Here is a 22,295-nt window from a genome sequence, read left to right on the forward strand (position 1 = left end):
GTAAGAATCTTTTTAACGAATATGAACATTTTTTTCAGAAAAAATAAAAAAATTTTCTGCTGCAGGTGAAGATTTTTTGAGTGAAAATGAAAGTAACGTGAACGCACTCCATGTACAAATTATTAAAACACCGAAAAAACTTGCAATTTTTTTTTGGTGTTATTTTACCTCCAAATTTAATGTTAAAAGAACATTTTATTTTCTGTGAAAGCAAATAAATAAATAAAGTGAATTTTAGAACCGACGTGTGTTGAAATTTGTAAAAATATGAAATGTTACAAATTTATTGAAAGATTTTCATAAAAACAAATTTGAAAAAGCCAAAAACATATTTTTGTGATTATAATTAAATTGAAAAAAACAATTTTGTATCGAACGAATTTTAAAACATTTTCTTTTTTTTCGCAAATGAACCATGGAAAATCAGCGGCTGATTTGTTATTTAGGTGTAAATATATACACTCGAAATGAAAACTGTCAGCTGTTAAAACTCAGTATAATTACGGTAGATTTTGATCTCACACAATTAATCGCGGTAATGTTTGATCGAAATTTTCATCCGCGCGCACCTACTCATGCACGTCAGATTTGAAAACACGCAATTAAAATTGTAGCGAATTGATTCGTCGATTACAGTCGACCACACGCCCAGTTGAATTAAATGCTTTTTGTTTTATAGAGAATTGATTAATGTTTTCATTTGCTTTTGCGACCGAGGATAATGTTTGTCGTTGAAGGGGTCTCTCTCTCTCTCTCTCTCTCCCTCTCTCGACCAGGTCAAAGAATTGCCGTATTTAAAAATACGTGAGCCAAAAATTAAATGTCCGGTTTTGTTTTTCGTTTTTTTTTTGTGCGAATAAAAAATTGCGATATTTTTGTTTTTTTAAAAAAAAGTTGTAAATGCATTTTGTTTTCAGAATTTATTGTACTTTATCAGTAGTACGAATGTATTTTAGTCAGACATAACGTATATGATTTTTTATCAGGATTTATTTTTAAAAATTAAAATTGTTACATATTTTTTTTAGAGAAGGTGACATTTTTTCATTGGGGAATTTTAGTGATAAATTTTTTAAGTCATCAGTAGTACAACTCAATTTTGAGTAAAACTAAAATTTTATAATTTCAGTTCAAAAATTTTATTTTAGAAATTAGAATTTTTCCATAGTATTGAAGAAATGGAGTAAAAATCATTAAAAATTTTAAAGTAATTTTATGAATTTTTCAGTAGTAAAAATCAATTTTAGTCAGACATGAATTCACAATAAGAAAAAAATTGTTTTAATTCAAATAAAGAACAACTTGTCTATTATCAAATAAATATTTACTTAGATGTAAATTTTTTTCTATTTTTAATTAAAAGAATTGAGTAAAATAATTTACAATTTTGAAATTTTGTTTTAGATTATATTATTTATTTATTTAGACTACTGGAAGAGAAAAATGTTCTTTTAAAACAAATTTTATTTGAAAAACAATTCGGAAAACAAAAAGTAATTTTACTGAATTTATTGAATGCGTCATTTTGTTTGAAACTATTGGACCTTTGTAAACACTGTTGATTGTAACTAGCATTCATTGTAATTACTATCTCGATTGTCACTATTATCGTTGTAAAATTCTTTGTAATTTGAGGGAAAGTAGTAAAAATCGGGTTTAATCAGACATTTGAGTCTATTTTCGGTTTTAGATTCAATACTAAACGTTTAATTATACAAAAATATCTAATTATAGTTACATTTCAATATGAGAGTGCAGGAAAATTTACAGTCAGACCTAATTTCATATAATTTTTCAAAAAGGTTACTTTTAAATGTATTAATAATACAAAAATTTGTATTTTAAAATTTTTTAAGTTTTGAATTTTTAAATTTAAAAAATTTTAAATTTGAATTAAAATTTAAAACAACTTTTTTACTCGGATATTTTATTCTACTCCTTTTTTTTTAGTAATTTATTAGTAATATTTTCGTACAACTTTTTAATAAATATTTTTAGTAAAGTTTTTTTTTCATTTTTTAATTTAGATATTATTTTAAATTCTAATTTTTATTTTGAACTATTTTATCATTATGCTTATACCTTAATTTTTCACTTTTAAAAATTAAAATTATTCTGTTTTAAATCGAAAGAATTGGGTAGTAAAAATTTTAGTCAACGACAGAGTCAATTATTCAGTAGTACAAGTCAATATCAGTAAGTGATGATTTTTTTTTAATTTTTCTATTGTATAATTTAACTCATCTAAATTACAAATTTTTCCACTTTCCAAAGAGAACAGAAATGTAAAAACTTTAGTAATTTAATCAATTTTTCAGTAGTATAGATCAATTTATGTCAAGTTTTTATTAATAAGTCGTATTTTTTTAATGAGAAATTCACTTGTTAGTATTAAAATTTTTGTGTTATTAATCAAAGAGTAGTGAGATATGTAATAAAGAAGATATTAAATTAGTCAGTAGTACGAGTAAATTCTGATCAGACGTAATTTAGTATTTATTTCAGACAGAATAGTCAATTAATAAGTAGTAAAAGTCAATATTAGGTCAGACAGTATTTTTTTAATTTTCTCTATTGTAGAATGTAAATACTTTAAATATAAAAAATTTACAACTTTCAGACGAGAATAACTGAAATGTAAAAACTTTAGTAATTTATAAAAATTTCCAGTAGTAAAGATCAATTAATGTCAGACATGATTGGCCTCCACTTTTTTCATGAGAATTTTACTTGTTAAAATTAAAACTTTTCTGTTTAACCGTACGAATTGAGTAATAAAAAAAGTAATGATAAAGATATTAAATTAACCAGTAGTACAAGTCAATTTCGGTCAGACGGTAATTTTTTTTATTCGTTTATCTGAAAATCGTTGTTAATTCTTTCTCAGTCAACTTTTTTTCAAACTTTATAAAAAGCTTCATATATGTATTTTTTACATTCTCGATTAAATCTAAAAATACTAAATAAAAAAAAATTCTGTCAAAAAAAGAAACTTTATAAAAATTTCTCTCTCAACGAGTTATAAAATATCGAGAAAACCTTAAATGAATTGAAAAATATTTTTTTTCGGCGAGAGTGGAATTTTAGTGATGTATTTTTTTTTCTCGCTGCAAGAACACTATTTTACTATTTTCCCCGGGATAATAATCATGAATGCTTTTTCTGAATGCATAAGACATCGTAAAATATATTTTCCCAGTATAAGGAAGCTTTTACTAGGGATTTTATATACTCTTTACTTTTTTTTTTTTTTTTTTTTTTTTTTTTTTTACAGTAAAACATCATGTCTCTTTCCCGAGTCGATCGTAACAGCTGCTCATTCTCCTTCGTATCTTTCAGCTCGTGAAAAGCTTTCTCGGGATGCAGACACTTTTCCTTTATGTGGTTCGTGAAAAAGTTCTGAGCATGTTAACGTAAGGACGAATCAAAGCAGCGTCATTTCTAGGTGAATGGCTACTTTCACAATTTTCAACTAATACGACACTTTGAATTTGAAACGATTTCTCCTTAAATTTATTTAGCCCTCATGTATATACTTAAACACACACACATATACATATAAAAAAAAGTAAATTTTTATTTTATTTTTTTCTTGAATGTATAGTTGAATTGAAAAAGTTCATATTGAGATTATTTTCCTTTCTTTTGAGATTCTAGAGTCTGATATAAATAAATTTGAAAAGTTTTTGCTATTTTTGAAAAATAATGTTACCGTTTATCGTGGTTATTAATTACAAAGAAATGATTTATTATAATTAAAAAAAAAAGTCAGAGAAATAGTTTTTCGTAACAAAGAAAAATTCTTTTAAAAATTTCTATTATTTTGCAATGAAAATTTTTACCTTAATTTTCGTATAAATTTTTTTATTTTTTTCGATTGTTGAAAACGATCTTTATCACTTTTGCCTATTAATTATAATTATCAAAAGAAAATTCTCATTTTCGTAACTATAGTCGAAAGAAAATTATTTTCTATTAACAGAAATAGATTTTAAATGTTGCCAACAAAAAAATGAAATTCTATCTCAAAAAGCGTTGACCGGAAAATTATCCCGACTTTTCAAATCTTTTGAGCTTTTTATGATTTTTCCGACGTTTCCTGCTCCCTTGTCAACATTATAATATAATAATATACAGAAATACATTCAATTTTAATAAAAAGAAACTTCTTTTTTTCTTTTTTCAAAATTTTAATATAATAACCAAAGAGTTTTTTACAAAATAAAAAAAAAAGAATTTTTCTACAAAAATTAGGAGTGTCAAATATAATTTTTTTCTCTGCTATATTTAATATTCCTGAATTGCGAGATAGAGGAATGGGCGAGAGATAGTTTTGCCCCGAAGCGGAGATGAGAGCAAGAAAAGGGAGTGAAAAGCCAAAGAAATAAATTGGCTTCAAGGGGGATGAAAAGGGGGATGGGGGGGGGGGTTGAATTTTCAAAGTATCTGCTATCCATACAGTAGCTGCTGGACAACTTTTCTCATTATTGCGATCGATGACGACCCAATTAAAAGGTAACTCTTGAGCACAATAAAAAGTAACATTGACTAGATTGCTCCCGGCGATGATGTCATTATTGCGAACAAAAAAAAAGAATATTGAAAGAAAGTCCCAACCAAGATTCATGGCGAAAAAAAAAATTGGAATTAAAATTTTGAACTGTAACAATTTCGTAATAACTAATTAGGTCGAAAGTCCTTTTTTCAAACTAATCTATATAATTATTTTCGCTATTTAAATTTTAAATTCAGTTTATAAATTAAATTTGTGACAAAAAAACGTATCCAAAACATTTGATACTTTTGTCTTCTTAGAAAAGCTGTGTTATTAAATTTGAAAAAAATATTGCAGCAACATTTTTTTTTTAAATTTTTTCGAAAACTATTTTTAAATTTATATTTGGACCTTTTTTGGAGAAACAAAAAACCTTTAAATATTAAAAGTAGGTAATTTTTAAATTTGAATTGAAAATAAATAAAATTGAAATATATTGAAAATATATTGAAAATAAATAAAAACATAATAATTAATGAATTTCGAATATTAAACATTTGAAAAATTCGAAAAATTTGAAAAATAGAAAAAAATTCCATTTTAATTTTCCTCAATGAAAAAATTGCAATGCGGGTAGAACTTTTTCATATACTATATGTATATACATATATATTTTTCACTGAAAGTTTCATAGTCGATGAATTTCTCGACGAGGCGAGTGACAGACGAACGGATGGACGGTAGGATTGAAAGAATTCGTCACAGTAGATTGTTGAAAGTGGCGTGTTTTCTCTCTTCCTCGCTCTCCCGTATTATCAGTGTTCGTTGTACCGAAAAGCAGAGATATCAACCAAACCGAGTGCGACCGAGTGAGTGTGTGTGTGTATTTGAGAGAGAAAGAGAGAAAAAGAGAGAAAGGGAGAAAGAGAGAGAGAGTTACCATACTTTTTTCCTTGTTTCCTCAAACGTTTTCCAGATGTGCTATTGGATCCGAAAATATAGAGTCGAATGATTTTTCTGTCGTGAAAGATGCGCTCTCATACCTCTTGCAAAAAAAAGGGAAATCTACTCATCCTTCAAAAAAAAAAGAAAGAAAAAAAAAAGATTGAAAATTGCTTTGACCTTTTGGCATCATGTAAAATATTTTTTATTAATAAATAAATGTGAAAGAAAACATTTTGCAAATAAAAATATTCTCTAATCAATCGATTTTCGAATTTGTGGAGCGAAATGAAGAGTATAAATTTTAGCAAAAAATATAGTAGTACAAGTCATCTTTGGTCAGGCAGAATTTTTTATAAAATTCGTCTACAGAAAAATTTGAAAATTTCAATGTTGAATGAATTTAATTAGAAATTTTAATGAACTCAAATTTTTTCAAAATTTTAATAATTCAAAATCTTCTAAAATTAATCGAATTAAATTTATTATTTAAATATTTAAATTAATATTTAATTGATTATTAAAAATAATGGATTTACAGAAGAATTTTAGTTAAAAACCCAAAAAAAATTGAATTTTGAAGAAGTTAAAAATGATTGCAGAAATTCAATTATTTTCAAAGGTAATAAAATTCTTTTAAGAAAATTCAATTATGTTTAAAATTTACAAAAAAAAAAAATCTCGACAAAATCTCAATTATTATCTTTGAAAATAAAAAAAATTCTTCACCAAAATGTAAATATTTTCAAAAATTTTAATAAAATTCTTGACAGAAATTCAATTATTTTCAAAAATTTTCCTCATTTTAATGATTTTTAATATCTACTATTTTAATAAAATTAACTAAAAGAATTCATTTATTTAAAAACAATTTTAATAAAATTGTACTCAAACATTTAATTATTTTCATAAATATTAAAAATTTCCCAGGAATTCCAATGTTTACAAATTTTTTAAAAGTTTTTTCTCAATAATTCAATTATTTTCAGAAATAATAAAACTCATTGCAGAATTTCAATTATTTTTAATACAATTTTAATCAAATTTCTTGAAAAATGTAACTATTCTAAAAAATTTTATTAAAATTCGTAAGAAGAATTTAATTATTTAAAAATTTGTTAATAAAATTCTTTATAAGAATGAAATTTTAATAAACATTCAATTATTCAATAATTAATTAATAAAATGAATTAATGAAATTAATTAATTAAAAACATCAAAAAAATATTGAATTTAGGAGAAGTTACAAATAATTTTCAAATTATTAATATTCCTCTTACAAAATTCAATGATTTTCAATATATTGCAATAAAAATAAACAGAATTCAATTTTCTAAAAAAAATGTTAATAAAATTCTACGCAAACATTTAATGTATCTTCTTTTTTTAAGTCGAATAGAAAGTTTAAAATCATAGTGACTTTTCAATATCAGTAGTACAAATCGATTTTGGTCAGACATAATAATTTATTACTTTTTTTTATTATAGAATTTATATAAGTACATGAAAATTTTCTTACTTTTAATAATATTTTCTCTTTTGTATTTTTTAAAAATTTTATATCAGTAGTATAAATCGACTTTGGTCAGACATATAACATACATTACTTTTTTACTGTAGATTTTGACATATAATTAAATGAAAATTTTCTTCAACGTCAAAACCATATTTTCTCTTTCGTATTTTTTGAAATTTTCAAATTAGTTATTTTTTTATATCAGTATAATATAATTCGATTTTGTCCAGAAAGAGCTATTAGATATTTTTTAATTACAAACATTTACATATTTAAATTAAATTTTTCTCATTTTGTAATCAAACAAATGTTTCTATTCATTTAGTTTTTAATATCAGTTAGAGTAAAATAATTGTAGTCACACATAAGATTTTATTATTTTTCCATTGTAGAATTTATTGACAAAATAAAATTTAAATTTTCATATTTTTTCATTTTCAAAATTTTAATTTTCGATATTAGTAGTATGAATCAATTTTTGTCAGACATAACTTTTTATTACTTTTTTATTGTCGAATTTGACATGTAATTAAATTAGAATTTTCTTATTTTTAAAATCTCATTTTCTCTTTGTTATTTTTAAAAAAAATTTTAATTAATTTTTAATTAATTTATAGTTTTATTTTAATATCAGTAGTATAAATCGAGTTCCGTCAGACGTAATTATTTCTCTATTAAAAATTTTTTAGCATTTTAAGTTATAATTTTTTTCATTTCTGAATCAAGCAACGAATTAGTTATTTTTCAATATCAGTAGAGTAAAATAATTGTAGTCAGACATAACTTTTCAAAATTTTTCTCTCTCAGAATTTGACATTTTTAAATTGAAATTTTCCTGATTTTTAATTAATAAACAAAAAGCTTATATGATTATAGATTATGTAATATTATTGTAGTACAAATCGATTTTAGTCTGACGTAACTAATTATTACTTTTCTGTTACAAAATTTTACAGATTTAATTTAAAATTTTCTTTATTTTGTAATAAAAACAAATGTTTCTTTAGTGATCTTTCAATATCAGTAGAATAAAATAATTGCAGTCAGACATAATTTTTCTAAAAATTTTCTTATTTCAGAATTTTTCAATTTTAAATTAAAATTTTCCTGCCTTTTAAGTGAACTAGTTATATAATTAGAGATTATTTAATATCAGTAGTACAAATCGATTTTGGTCAGACGTAACTTTTTTCATAAACAGCAAATTTTTTTCTCCCTCATATGAAAATTGATTAAATTAGAAAAAAAAATTGCTGTTTCAGTGCGAATTCTCTTTGTGCATTTTATAAAATTAAACTTAACTATCGATTTCTTTTTCTGCGAACGTTAAAAAAGAAATAATTTTCCCAAATTGAAATTTATATTATTAAATTCCACGAACAGCTGAAAATTTAATCAAATTTGAATCGATATAAATTTTGAGATAAGACAAAATTGAATAAAAAAGAAAGGACGAGATAATGCAATGACTTCTTATAACTACAAATCATTGAGAAGGATTCATGAGCCGGTAAAACAAGTTTGAATCTACGAGAGATGGAAATTTCGAAATGCGGAAGTTTGCTCGACAATAAATTTAACAATTAATACACGGTAAATTTTGCCAGTGTCCTCAAGTCAAATTTCTCTCTCTCTCTCTCTCTCTGTATTTTCGGACCCTCTCTCTCTCTCTCTTTCAATTGGGACATATACGATGTAGAGATAGGATAACTCTCCAAGTGGCGCACGTTTGTCAGAGTCGTCGAATCTCTCGAAAATCGACCAATGACCCTCTCCCCCTGAAAAGAGCTTACTCGATCCCGCATTCTATGTCCGTTCAACATCCATATGTATATCAATCTATCGGTACCTTCGAACCCACAAATATCCGTCCGCTCGAATCTGCGGAAAAACGAATTTCGTGCTTCTTTCGCCAAAGTTAAAACCAAAAATATACAGCCCTTCGAAATTTGCCGATTCTGACATCTGATGAATTGCTTTACTTTCAAATATCATCAGTTTTCCTTGAATTAGAGGATAGTAAATTTCTCAGATATTTTCCCATCTCTCCCTGCTATCGAATGATTTTTCTTTTTTTTTTCTTGGTCTGTATAAACATTTTTATTCCTTTTTATCTTGAGCTTTTTCTTGTGAAAAAGGTTAAATAAGAAAATATTAGGAAATTAGTATAAAAATTTTTCTGGATGACTATTCAGGGACTATTAATAATTTTTTTACTTTTACTCAATACTTATCTTTTGTCTGACTATTCGGTGACTACTACTACTTTTTTCTACTTTTACCACTTTTACTGTTTTTACTACTTTTATTATTTTTACTATTTTCACTATTTTTACGGCTCTACTACTTTATTAATTTAACATTTTTACTACTTTTACGTATTACTTACCTTTTGTCTGACTATTCGGTGACTATTACTACTTTTTTCTACTTCTACCACTTTTATTATTTTTATGACTTTACTACTTTACTATTTTTTAACATTTTTACTACTTTTAATAATTTTACTACGTCTCTACTTTTACTACCTTTACTACTACTCGTACTGTCTAAATTTGAATCAGAAAAATGTCGATGATTCAAATTTAGAAAGTAGAAAAAATACTAAAATAGAAAATTATGAATTTTGTGTCTTTTACTAAAAATCGATTTTTCTACATGCCAAAGCATGTTAGAATTTCCAGCTCAAGCTTCGTCGGACTTAATCCGGCTTATACTACTTATTTAAACAAAATTTAGTTGTATTTTCATCAGGAAAGTTTTGCAAAGTCAATTATTTTACAAGTCTGACTATATAACTGACCATTACCACTTAAAAACAAAACTTCCTTTGGTTCCACTTTTCATCTTCACTAACGAACAATTTTTTTTTCTTTTTAGATTTCATTCCCCTCTTTCGCTTTACATCTAAATGGTAAGTAAAAAATATTTTAACATTTTTCGAAAAATTATTTCTGTCCTACTATAATTGACTCTTACTACTTTTACTACCACTGGTACTAATCGTCCTCACAAAAAATATTAAGTTGAAAAAAATAAAATCTTTGGACAATAAAGTTTTTTTGACTAAATATCAAAACAGGAATAATAGAAAATTATAATTTTTCGTCTGACTAAAGCTAGATTTTACTACTAGGTTGGGTATGAATTTATAATCCAAGTTCTGTCTGATGAAAACCGACATTTACTACTTATTTGAAACAGGAGTAATAGAAAATCAGAATTTTTTGTCTGCCTAAAACTGGATTTTACTACTGGGTTATGTATGATTCCTAAATAACAAATTTTGTCTGACTAAAACCGACCCTTACTACTTATCTGAACTAAAAATATACGGTATAAATATAATAGAAATATAATAGAAAATTGAAATTTTTGTCCGACTATAGTTCGATTTTACTACTGGTTTAATAAGTATGAAATTTTATAAATAATATATGAATTTTTAATTTAAGTTTTGTTTGACCATAACCGACCCTTACTACTTATTTGAATCAAATATGCTATACAACTATAATAGAAAATTATAATTTTTTGACTGACTATAGTTTTATTTCACTACTAAATTATATAGTAGAAATGTTTGTCTAACTATAATTTGATTTTACTACTAGCTTATTGTATAAATTTTAAATCTAAGTTATGTCTGACCAAAATCGACCCTTACTACTCATTTGAACCAATTATTCTTGTTGCAAATATAATCTGTAGTATTATTATTCAATACATAATTCTGAAGTATCAATTATTATCCACGTCTGACCACATAATTGACCATTACCACTTAAAACAATCACTTTTTTCCTTTATTTTTATTTCGTAGAGAAATTTGTCGAATTTGGTGCGAACCATTAATAAGAGATGATTCACAATCTATATTAGCACTTCAAAAGGAGTTATATCAACTAATATAAAAAAATTTTTTAAAAAACTTATAGAAAAAGAAAGAAAAAAAATTAAGAAGAGAGAAAAGAAGAAGAAAAAAAATTAAGAAAGTAAAATTTCGATATATTTTATTAAAGTAAAATAGTAAATAAGTCAAAGTAGCCACAGTAAAACGTGAGGTGTTAAAATAACACCAGAATGGATTAAAATAATCTGCAACAGTTTAATCCCTCTAGGATTAAATTAACACCAGAAAGGATTAAAATATTCTATTTTGGTGTTATTTTTAACTATGAATGAAATTTTACTTTAAATAAAACACCAAAGTCAAGGATTTGTAAAAATTCAACGAATTTATCTTCTCCAGGGAGAATAGTAAGTTAGTAAGTTAGTCACTATAACTTAGTTACTAACTTACTAACTAACTTAGTAACATAGTTACTAAATTCAATATTGTGTTAACAAATTTAAAAACATTCTCGTCAAAATTTCAATTCTCTTTATAAATAATTAAATTCTTCTCCGAAATTCAATTATTTTCAAAAATTTTAATAAAATTCTTGTCAAAATTTCAATAATTTTCAAAAATTTTCCTTAATTCAATGATTTTCAATATCTACTATTTCAATAAAATTTTCCAAAAGAATTCCATTATTAAAAAAAATTTGAATAAAATTCTACAAAAACATTCAATTATTTTCATAAATAATAAAAATTTTTACAGAAATTCAATTATTTACAATTTTTTTTATAAATTTCTTCGCAATAATTCAAGTATTTTCATAAATAATGACATTTTTGCAGGAATTCAATTATTTTTATAAATAATAAAATTCTTTTATGAATTCAATGATTTTCATAAATAATAAAACTCATTGCATAATTTCAATTATTTTTAATGCAATTTTAATCAAGTTCCTCGAAAAATGTAATTATTCTTAAAAATTTTATTAAAATTCGTCCAAAGAATTTAATAATTTAAAAAATTTGTTGATAACATTTTTTATGAGAATTTAATTTCAAGAAACATGAAATTAATAAAGTATTTATTTTTGTATTTAAATAATTGAATTCTCGTAGAATTCAGTGATAAAAATGGTTCTAAAAATAAATTTCAGTTAAAATTTTAGATTATAATTAAATATTAAAAGCATTATAACGTGGATTTTTAGAAATATTATAAATTTTGAAAAAGTTTCAAATTAAAATCATTAAAATTCTTATTTTTTCATATTTTTGACAAACCATTCTGTAGAATTAATTCTTTTTAAAAGTTTAATAGGATTTTTATTAAAATTATTTCAAGTTTTTATTTTTCAATATATATTTAATTGCAGAATTTCTGAATAATTGAAATTTTGTAAAATTAAATTTTAAACGAATGAATTTAAAAATTCTCAAAGAAATTTTTTTGAAAATTATTAAAAATAATGGATTTATTGAAGAAGTTTAGTTAAAAACACTAGAAAAAAATTTAATTTTAGAGAAGTTAGAAGTTATTGCAGAAATTCAATTCTTTTCAAGAGTAATAAAATTCTTCTTCAGAATTCAATTATTTTTACTAATAATAAAACTCATCGCAGCGTTTCAATTATTTTTCATACAATTATAATTGAACTCCTTGAACAAAGTAATTCTGTTCAATGCAAGTTTTAATAAAATTTGACAAAAAGAATTCAATTATTTAAAAATTTGTTAATAAAATTCTTTACGAGAATTGAATTTGGAGAAACATTCAATTAATCAATAAATTATTTACTTTTGCATTTAAATAATTAAATTCTTGTAGAATTTTCCAATAAAAATTGATTTTCATTTCATAAAAATGAATTTCAGTTAAAATTTTAGATTGTAATTGAATATTAAAAGCAATATAGCGTAAATTTCTAGAAATAATTGAATTTTGAAATTAATTTTTTTGAAAAAATTTAATTGAATTTTCTTTAATATTATTTGAAGTTTTTATTTTCTAATATGCATTTAATTAAAGAATTTAGGAATAATTGAAATTTCGTGTAATTGAATATTGTAAACAAATGGATTTGAAAATTGCCAAAGAACTTTTTCGAAAATTATTAAAAATAATTGATATAAAGTAAAATTGTAGTTAAAAATTTTTGAAAATAATAATTGAATTGAAATAATGAAAATAATTTTAAAGAAGTATAATATTCGTATAATATAAAATAATGATTTTATTACTTGGTCATCTTTATTTATTATAAAATATGAAGAAATCGAAGACTCGGAGTTATCGATATCTTCATGTTTTATAGTTATAAAAAAATTTAATGAACTAAAATTTCACTCATTGTAAAAAATAACACCAAAGATTATTTTAATCGTTTTTGGTGTTAATGTAATCTGCAATACTTTTTAATACCTCAGGATTTACTGTGAGTAAATAAGGAACGTAAATAAAATAAATTTAAAAAAATACGGAAAAAAATGACTTTTCCATTTTTGTATATTTTTTTTTTCACTTTTGCCTTCCCTACTTTTTTTTAATTTTCAACATTGCTTTTCAGGCGATTTTTTAACCTCTGGACCAAAGCATTTTGCCAATAATGCCAATTACGTTCGATTGACGTTACGCCTTTGCTTATTTCACTTTCGACATTTGAACGCAAAAGCGATTGAAACGAGACTAAAGCCAGACAGACAGACAGTGCGAGAGAGTGAGAGAAAGAGTGAGTGAGAGAGAGAGAGAAGAGAAATGGGGGTGTCACCACTCACGACAACCGATCAACCACGTTACGCGCGCCACGCTTGCTGTTTTCGAGGCATCACTGATGACATCGATTCTCAATTAGGTTCGATTGAGGAGTAAGAGGAGGGAGAAGGAAGGAAGGAAGGAAAACAGTCAGGAGGGTGGGGGGATGAGATCGAAATGTCGATTTAGTGATCGTTAATTAACTTGAAACCTCTCGTTTTCCACCAACTCGACGGATCATTATCAGAACTCCTCAACTGCTAAGCGCGTGTGAACGCTCGCGTGAGAACCATTCTAGAACCATAGACTTTAGACGTTGGTTGAGTTCGAACTAGTTTCTTCCTATTTTCAAATTTTTTCTTTCATTCTCTCCTTTTCTCTCTCCTACCTTTCTCTCCCTTTCTCTCTCTCTCTCTCTCTCTTACACTCTCTTTTCTTCTCCTTCTCTCCCTCATTTTCTTTCTCTCTTTCCCTCCCTCTCATTCTCTCTATTTTCCCTCTTTCTCTTAGCAAAACTCGACTCCATTTTCAGCACGTGTGATTTAATGGTTGGATAAAGTTTATCTCGAGACAACAATCGGGTCGGACAATGTCCTAGAAAACCGGAGCAAACCTCTTCATAATTTTATCTTCCCTCTACTTTGCCTAACAATACGAATTCACCCGGTGAGTCGAGTTTTTCAAATTATGCTCAACAATATTTCAGGAAAATGAAAGAATAATTTTTTTTTCGGGCGCAACATTTTTGCAATTGGCGAAAGGAAAATTTTTATGAAAAGAAATTTTCTTCTCTTTTTTCAAAGTCAAAAACTTTTTTTTTATTTATTGTTTCGAAAATTTATTTATCAAATTTTATTTATTTATCGAATATTTATTGTTTTTTATTATCAAAATCCGAAATTTCAAATCTGATTAAGGGAAATTAAAATTGAAATTGAAATTTCGAATTAAAATTAATTATTATAAATTAAACCTAAAAAAAGTTTCCAGTGAAATTCTATAGAACTTTTTCAGGTTTGGTAAAATTTTGTATAAATAAAATAAAATGATTAAAGTTAAGAAAATTAATAAACTAAAAATAAATAAAAAAAAATAAATTTCAATACACGTGATTAGGATACACTATAAAATTAAATAACCAAATGCAAATTGCACAATAATTTAATACAAAAGAGCTAAAAATACAAAAACTCGTAAAAAAGTCGTAACAGTCAAGGAAAATCGGACGTCAATTAAAAAAGATTTTAACAACCATAAACTATAGAAAACTTTATACATCACTAGTTTATATCATTAAATATATTATTTTCCAAGTTTTCTGCTTGAAATAAAATTATAAATTAAAATCTCGAGTTTGAAAATTATAATATTTATAATAATTTCTCTCGCTGATGAAATGAAGAAAATTAACTATTACTTTGTGCTCACTTGTTATAAACTGAAATGACGTATAGTAAAATGTATATATAAAATTGACGTAAATACCTACAGATATATATATACATACATATACTGTATATACATTATACACACACATAATTTACGTTTTTGAATGTATTCTAAAATTTTCGTCTCACTAAAACGACGCCATTTTCTACAACAATCATTCAAATTCAATACAAAACCCGTTCGCGAAACACAATTCTCACATCTTCATCAATGCTCCATTGTAAAACTAAAATTCATTAAAGTAAAAGCTTGTGGCGACCTACATTTTGTAAACAAATCCGTTTGTTTTCCATTATTCTGTTTGTATTTTCTACGCGAATTAGTAATCTATTGATTGACTCTGCGACTAAATGTGCAAACAAAAAAATTGAAATTATTCTGTAAAACGGGAAAATATTTTTTTAATTAAAATTTTTTAATATAATTTTCTATATATTCTGAAAATTCTTACTTTCACAGTAAGAGAAAGCGAAATTTGAACAGAAAAAAAGTGAGGGTAAATTTTCTTACTGAACAAATTGATCTTTATCGTACAAACTTTGTTGTCTGACTATTAATTGGCTTTTTCTACTTTTTCAACTTTTTTATCACCTCTTTACCTTTTTTTTATTTGACTACCTCTTGTCTTTTGTTTTATAAAAAATATTTGTCTGAATATTTACTGGCATTTACTCCTTTTAGTCCTTTTAATACTTTTACTTACAATTTTTACTATTTTTAGTACTTTTAATACTTTTACTACTTTTTTACTATTACTCGTGCTACAGAATATTTGTCGGACAATTTACGGACTTTTACTACTGTTATTTCCAACTTTTACTATTTTTACTACTTTTCTATACTTTTACAACTTTTCCATTTTTACTACTTTCAATACTTTTACTACTTTTACTTACAAGTTTTACTATTTTTACTCGTCCCACAAAATATTTGTTTTATTATTTATATTGACTTCTTGTACTTCTTACGATGTAAAATTTTTTTTTCTCACTATTAACTGATCTTTACTATTTTTATAAGTTTTACTATTTTTACTACTTTTCTACTTTTACTACTTTTCCATTTTTAGTACTTTAAATATTTTTAGTACTGTTATTTTTTTATTACTACTCGTCCTTTGTGTCATACAAAATATTTGTCTGACTATTAACTGACTCTTACTACTTTTATTTCTTTTACTACTTTTTAACTACTGCTTGTCTTTCGTGTCGTACAAAATGTTTGTCTGACTATTTAAAGAGTTTTACTACTTTTTCTACTACGTGTCATAAAAAAATTCTAAAATAGGAAATTAAAAATTTTCTGTCTGACTAATGGTCGATTTTTCTACTGACATAATTTTTCAGAAGTTATAAATAAGAATAATATTAAAAATTAAAATTAAAAAAATTATTTTACTACTTTTTTACTACTACTCGTCGTTCCCATCATTAAAAATATTTTTCTGACTATTAACTGATTTTTACTACTTTTACTAACAACTTTTACTATTTTTACTACTTTTACTAACAACTTTTACTATTTTTACTACTTTTGCTATTTTTTACTTCTTCTCCTACTTCAAACAATGTAAAGTTTGTTGTCTGACTTAAAATTGACTTATACTACTTTTACAAACAACTTTTACTATTTTGACTACTTTTGCTATTTTTAGATCTTCTTGCGCTTCAAACAATGTAAATTTTCTTGTCTGACTATTAACTGACATTTACTAACATTTTTACGAGTTTTACTTTTTTTTACTAACTCGTTCTTCGTGTCATACAAAATATTTGTCTGACTATTAACTGACTTTTACTACTTTTACTTACAACTTTTACTATTTTTACCATTTTTACTAATTTTAACACTTTTACCACTTTTTTTGCTACAGTGTGCACTACGTGTCATAAAAAAAAAATGCTAAAATAGGAAATTAAAAATTTTCTGTCTGACTAATGATCGATTTTTCTACTGCAATAATTTTTCAGAAGTTTTAAATAAGAATAAAATAAAAAATAATCATACAGTAAAATTATACAACTAGAAATAAAATACATATTCGATTTAGAGGATAATATATTATTTATTCTTTTCAAATATAAATTCTGTTTGGTTTAAATCTATTTTATTTTACTCTAATAAATTCTATTTGGTACAAAGAAACTTCATTTACTTCAAAATAAATTTTGCTTGGTTTAAATAAATTCTATATACAAATAAGTACAAATAAGTTCTATTTGATTCAAATGAATACCATTTTGCACAAATAAATTCTATTTGGTACAAATTAACTTTATTTGTTTCAAGTAAATTTTGTTTTTTTTCAAATAAATACTGTTTGGTACAAATAAATTCTATTTGGCTTTTAAACAATATAATTTTTTTTTTAGTATTTTGAAATGTTCACAGAAAATAATAAGTATTTTTTTTTAAATCGAAATGTTGAAAAAACATTTCTATTTGGCCTTAGAAACTTGTCCACCAAAGAACAGAAAAAGATTTTTCTTTTTATTAAAGTTATTGCAAAATGAATTTTTTTGCAACTTTTTAAACAAAATTTTATTTCTCCTAAATAAATATACCGATTTAAATGAATTAAGCAGGAATATAAAGGGAATAAAACATACTTTCGTTTAGAATTAAAATTTTTTTGAAAAGTTCATTTTTTAATAATTATTTAACAAATTTTTTATAAACAATTAATTTTTTTATGTTCTGCGCCTTTTAAATTTTTTTTTAAAAATATCAACATACAATTAAAACCAAGAAATCAAAATCCGTTGTGAAAATTTAGGAGCGACAATTATTTTTTAAAAGTTATAAAGTTATAAATATAATTTTCATTATAATTTTTAAAATAATTGTAGCTCCTAAATTTTGTCAACGGATTTTGATTTCTTATAGTTTTAATTGCATGTTGATATTTTTTTAAATTTTCAAAAGGCGCAGAACATTAAAAAAAATTAATTGTTTATAAAAAATTTATTAAATAATTATTAAAAAATAAACTTTTTAAAAATTTCATAATTCTAAACGAAAGTATTTTTCATCCCCTTTATTAAAAGCTTGGTTCATTTAAATTGGTTCATTCATTTAGAAATTAGAAGAAATAAATTTTTGTTTAAAAAGTTGCAAAAAATTCATTTTGCAATAACTTTTATAAAAAAAAACCTTTTCTGTTCTTTTGGACACATTCCTAAGGCCAAATAGAAATGTGTTTTCAACATTTCGATTTAAAAAAAAAATACTTTTTATTTTCTGTGAAAATTTCACGAATTTTGACCCACATGGGATTCGAAACAATTTCAATTAATTTCAAATAAAACTTTTTACAAGTGCTAAATAATCGGATTTTTATTAAAAAATGAATAACATGAATGAATAGGAAATAATTTTTTACAAGAATTTTGGATAAATAAACGCTTTTTATTTGAGCCAAAATATTATTTGCCACTTTAAATATAAAACATATTTCTCTGATGGGTTGATGTAGACATGGAATGATGTTTAAAAGTTTTCGAGCCACAATGTTTGTTGTTATGACAGCGTGAGAGGGGAGAGCCCTCTAACGAGAATAGCAGAGATAATACTGTACCGCATAATGCGGTTGACCCAGGGGTTATTCTGGATGCGCACTCGTCCGTCGACTAATCGCTGGTTACTGCAGTTACTACCGCGTTTAGATAATTGTGTTTAGGATCCTCGACGAGGTAGACAATACTTCGTTACTCGAGTCTAATAGTTCTGGACAGGAGATAATGCGATTCTCATGGGGCGTGTTGTCAATTCTGATGGTCATAATTCATTTCTCACTGAAATTTAATTTTTCCCCTATCTTCCAATTTACATTCGGATTCGTGTTTCATTTCTTTTTTTTTTTTTATTTGTCTCTGTATTTTTCGCTTTTTTTCCATTTTCCAGAATGTTTCCATTTTTATTTTTACCGTTCGTGAGCATCTCTCGATAGTAGCTGGAAAGAGCCGAAAAAGCATAACTATTTAACTAAAAAGCTATATGCATATTAAAAAAAAGAACCCCAAGGCGGAAAATACGAGTTTTCTTTCAGGTCACGGAATCACAATTGTAAATGCTACAATGCTCAGCAGTAGAGGATACAATGCTAAGATTGGATTTTTACCTTACAGGCATTCATCTCTTTTCTGAAAGTAGAACGAAAGGATCAGAATTTTTTTTTCCAGAGAGAGACATTAATAGAGCAAATAGTCTACTTTAGTAAATCAAAAAACAATTTTCATTTCGTAAATAAAAACAAGAAGTTTCTTTAATAATTTGCCTCTTTAAAAAAAACAAGTACTTTTTTACAAAAATTTTTTTTTTTTGAACGAAACTTTTCTTGTGGTTTTTCTTCTTACTCTATGTGTATATACATATGTATATATAATTATTCTAACTCTGTTCTTGAAATCCTTGTTATATAGACTTAATGGGGAATGAAATATGGAGATGAAATTGTTAGCACGTCAAGATGAAAGTTTCAAATATAGAAGTTCCAAATTTTCCTCAAACCCAGGTATGTATAAAATATGGCTTTAGGCGATAGAAGTTTTCCGAAACTTTCCACTCACCGCGACTGATTGAAGTTCTTCCTGAATTTCTGAATATCAGCATATATCATTCTTAATGTATGAATCCTTACTCCAATTTCTCTCGTTTGAAAAATATCCCCCTGTCTAGACACACTTTTCAATTACGTTAATACCCTTTCAGCCATTTAATTCAGTCAATATATGTAAATTTCGTTCTTAAAAAAAATTTTATTTCTAATAATAATTTATAATCTATAATATCGTCTGATCTTAAATTTACTCTTACTACTGAAATGGATTCTAAAATGAAGAGAAAAAATATTTTTTACAACCATAGAAAATAACTAAAATTTATTTAATTCATGCATATAATATAAAAAGTTAAAAAGTAACAGTTAATAGTAAAAAGAAAATCACAATCGAGTTGTGTATTTGAATAAACATCTGCTGACACGGAATAACGTACTTCCTGGTTCGACGAAATATTAATTCAAGATTACACAAGTGGTTGCTCTCAAAGCTGACACGTTTGTGGTGCTGCTGCTTCTGCTGCATATCCTCTTGGGAGTTACAAAGAAAAACATGAAACTCTGATAATCTTGGGGATTACTACACATAATACCTCTGATAACATAGCAGATTATTAATGTACATTCGCCTGTAAAGACCACACACATAATCACTAAGCACTTTTCCAATATCTTCCTTAAACTTTCAAAATTTTACATATTTGTCTGTTTGCAATTTATATATATATAAAGAGGTGAATGAATAAATATACTGACAGGAAATTATTAACTCCAATTTTCATTATAGTTCGAAATTAATCAACTTTTCTTGTAGATGAATTTTTCAGAATTTTCATGAATTTTCATGAATTTTCATAAATTTTCATATTAAATAAAGTTATAATTGTCTGACCTGAAATTGACCCTCACTACTGGAAAACGGTGATCAAGAAGATTTAAAATAAGAAATAAGAACGGAAACAACTAAACTAAAAATTATTTTATTTTATTTAGAAAATAAAATTATTATAAAATTATGTGTGACCGAATCTAACTTCTTCTACTTATCCTAAAATTAAGATATTAAATAAACTAACTGTAAATTAGTTTTCGAATATTATAGAATAATTATTGTCTGATCTAAATTTAGCCTTACTACTGAAAAAAATGAAAAAGGCAAAAAATTTGGTCTGACTGAATTTCACTTTTTCCACTGATCTTTAAATCAAAATAATAAATAGCGCATTTGTATATTATTATTCGAAAGTGAAAAGAAGTATTGTCTAACCTTAAATTTACCCTCACTACTAAAAGAATGATCAAGAACACAGTAAATCGTGAGGTATTAAAAAGTGTTGCAGATTAAATTAACACCAAAAAAGATTAAAATAATCAATTTTGATGTTATTTTTTACAATGAATGAAATTTTAGTTCATTTAATTTTTTTATAACTATAAAACATGAAGAAATCGATAACTCCGAGTCTCCGACTCAGAGTCATCGATTTCTTCATATTTTATAATAATTAAAAATGACCAAGTAATAAAATCATTATTTTATATTATAAGAATATTATACTTCTTCAAAATTATTTTCATTATTTTAATTCAATTATTATTTTCAAAAATTTTTAACTACAATTTTACTTTATATCAATTATTTTTAATAGTTTTCGAAAAAGTTTGTCAATTTTCAAATCCATTTGTTTACAATATATTCAATTTCACGAAATTTCAATTATTCCTAAATTCTTTAATTAAATGCATATTAGAAAATAAAAACTTCAAATAATATAAAAGAAAATACAATTAAACTTTTTCAAAAAAATTAATTTCAAAATTCAATTATTTCTAAAAATTCACGCTATATTGCTTTTAATATTCAATTATAATCTAAAATTTCAACTCAAATTCATTTTTATGAAATAAAAATCAATTTTTATTGGAAAATTCTACGAGAATTTAATTATTTAAATGCAAAAGTAAATAATTTATTAAATAATTGAATGTTTCTTAAAATTCAATTTTCATAAAGAATTTTATTAACAAATTTTCAAATAATTGAATTCTTTTGTCGTGGTTTATTATATTTTGCATGAACACCCGTGCAGAAATCGCCACTTTTGTTCCCGATTACCGCCCTGGCCCCGGTCGGGTTTTCATGATCTGGCCCCGACTTCGTGGCCCCGACCAGGACCAGGCCGGGTTTGCCCAAGGATCTACAAACAGCGCACAATGGGATTTTTTTTTACAATTTACTGTTCAAAACTGTCTACAGCCTACAATTCTTAACCGGTTTCAGTATTCTTTATTTTAAATTAAAGGCGAATAAATTCTTAAGACATCCCTTAAGGTCAATTTTTTAGTTCTTAATTGTTTATAATTTTTATTTTCAATCAAAGTTAACAAATTAATACAATTTTTCAAAAAAGGAGGCTTATTTTCTTATTCCGTTGCTGCATATGATCTGAATCAGTTCAAATTAATACAATATGACCACCACACAATTAATAAAACAGAAAGTAATTTATATCAATTGTTATAAACAATATTAATTAACAAATAGTTAACATTGATTCCTATTCCATTAAAAATTTTTTTTTCACATTTTCTTTTTAATTTAAGTCTATTTAAAGAATATTTGTCCTTTTTGATTAAAAAATAACTTATTTAAATTGTTATAAACAATATATTAAATAACAAATAGTTATGTAACTTATGTTCCTGTCCACCAAAAAAATTTTTTTTCACGTCTACT

The 22,295-nt window shown here is 24.8% G+C and overlaps 1 long non-coding RNA gene across 1 annotated transcript in view; it reads left to right on the plus strand.

Moving 5' to 3' along the window:
- The window catches only part of LOC122511634, a 139,931-nt gene that overhangs the window by 35,705 nt on the left and 81,931 nt on the right, over window positions 1–22,295 (plus strand). The window contains exon 2 of the long non-coding RNA XR_006302540.1: window positions 9,834–9,867. This is a non-coding gene — a long non-coding RNA (uncharacterized LOC122511634). The remainder of the gene's footprint in view (window positions 1–9,833; window positions 9,868–22,295) is intronic.

This window comes from Leptopilina heterotoma, unplaced genomic scaffold (genome assembly GCF_015476425.1).
Source record: "Leptopilina heterotoma isolate Lh14 unplaced genomic scaffold, ASM1547642v1 Lhet_88, whole genome shotgun sequence".
NCBI classification, from domain to species: Eukaryota; Metazoa; Arthropoda; class Insecta; order Hymenoptera; family Figitidae; genus Leptopilina; species Leptopilina heterotoma.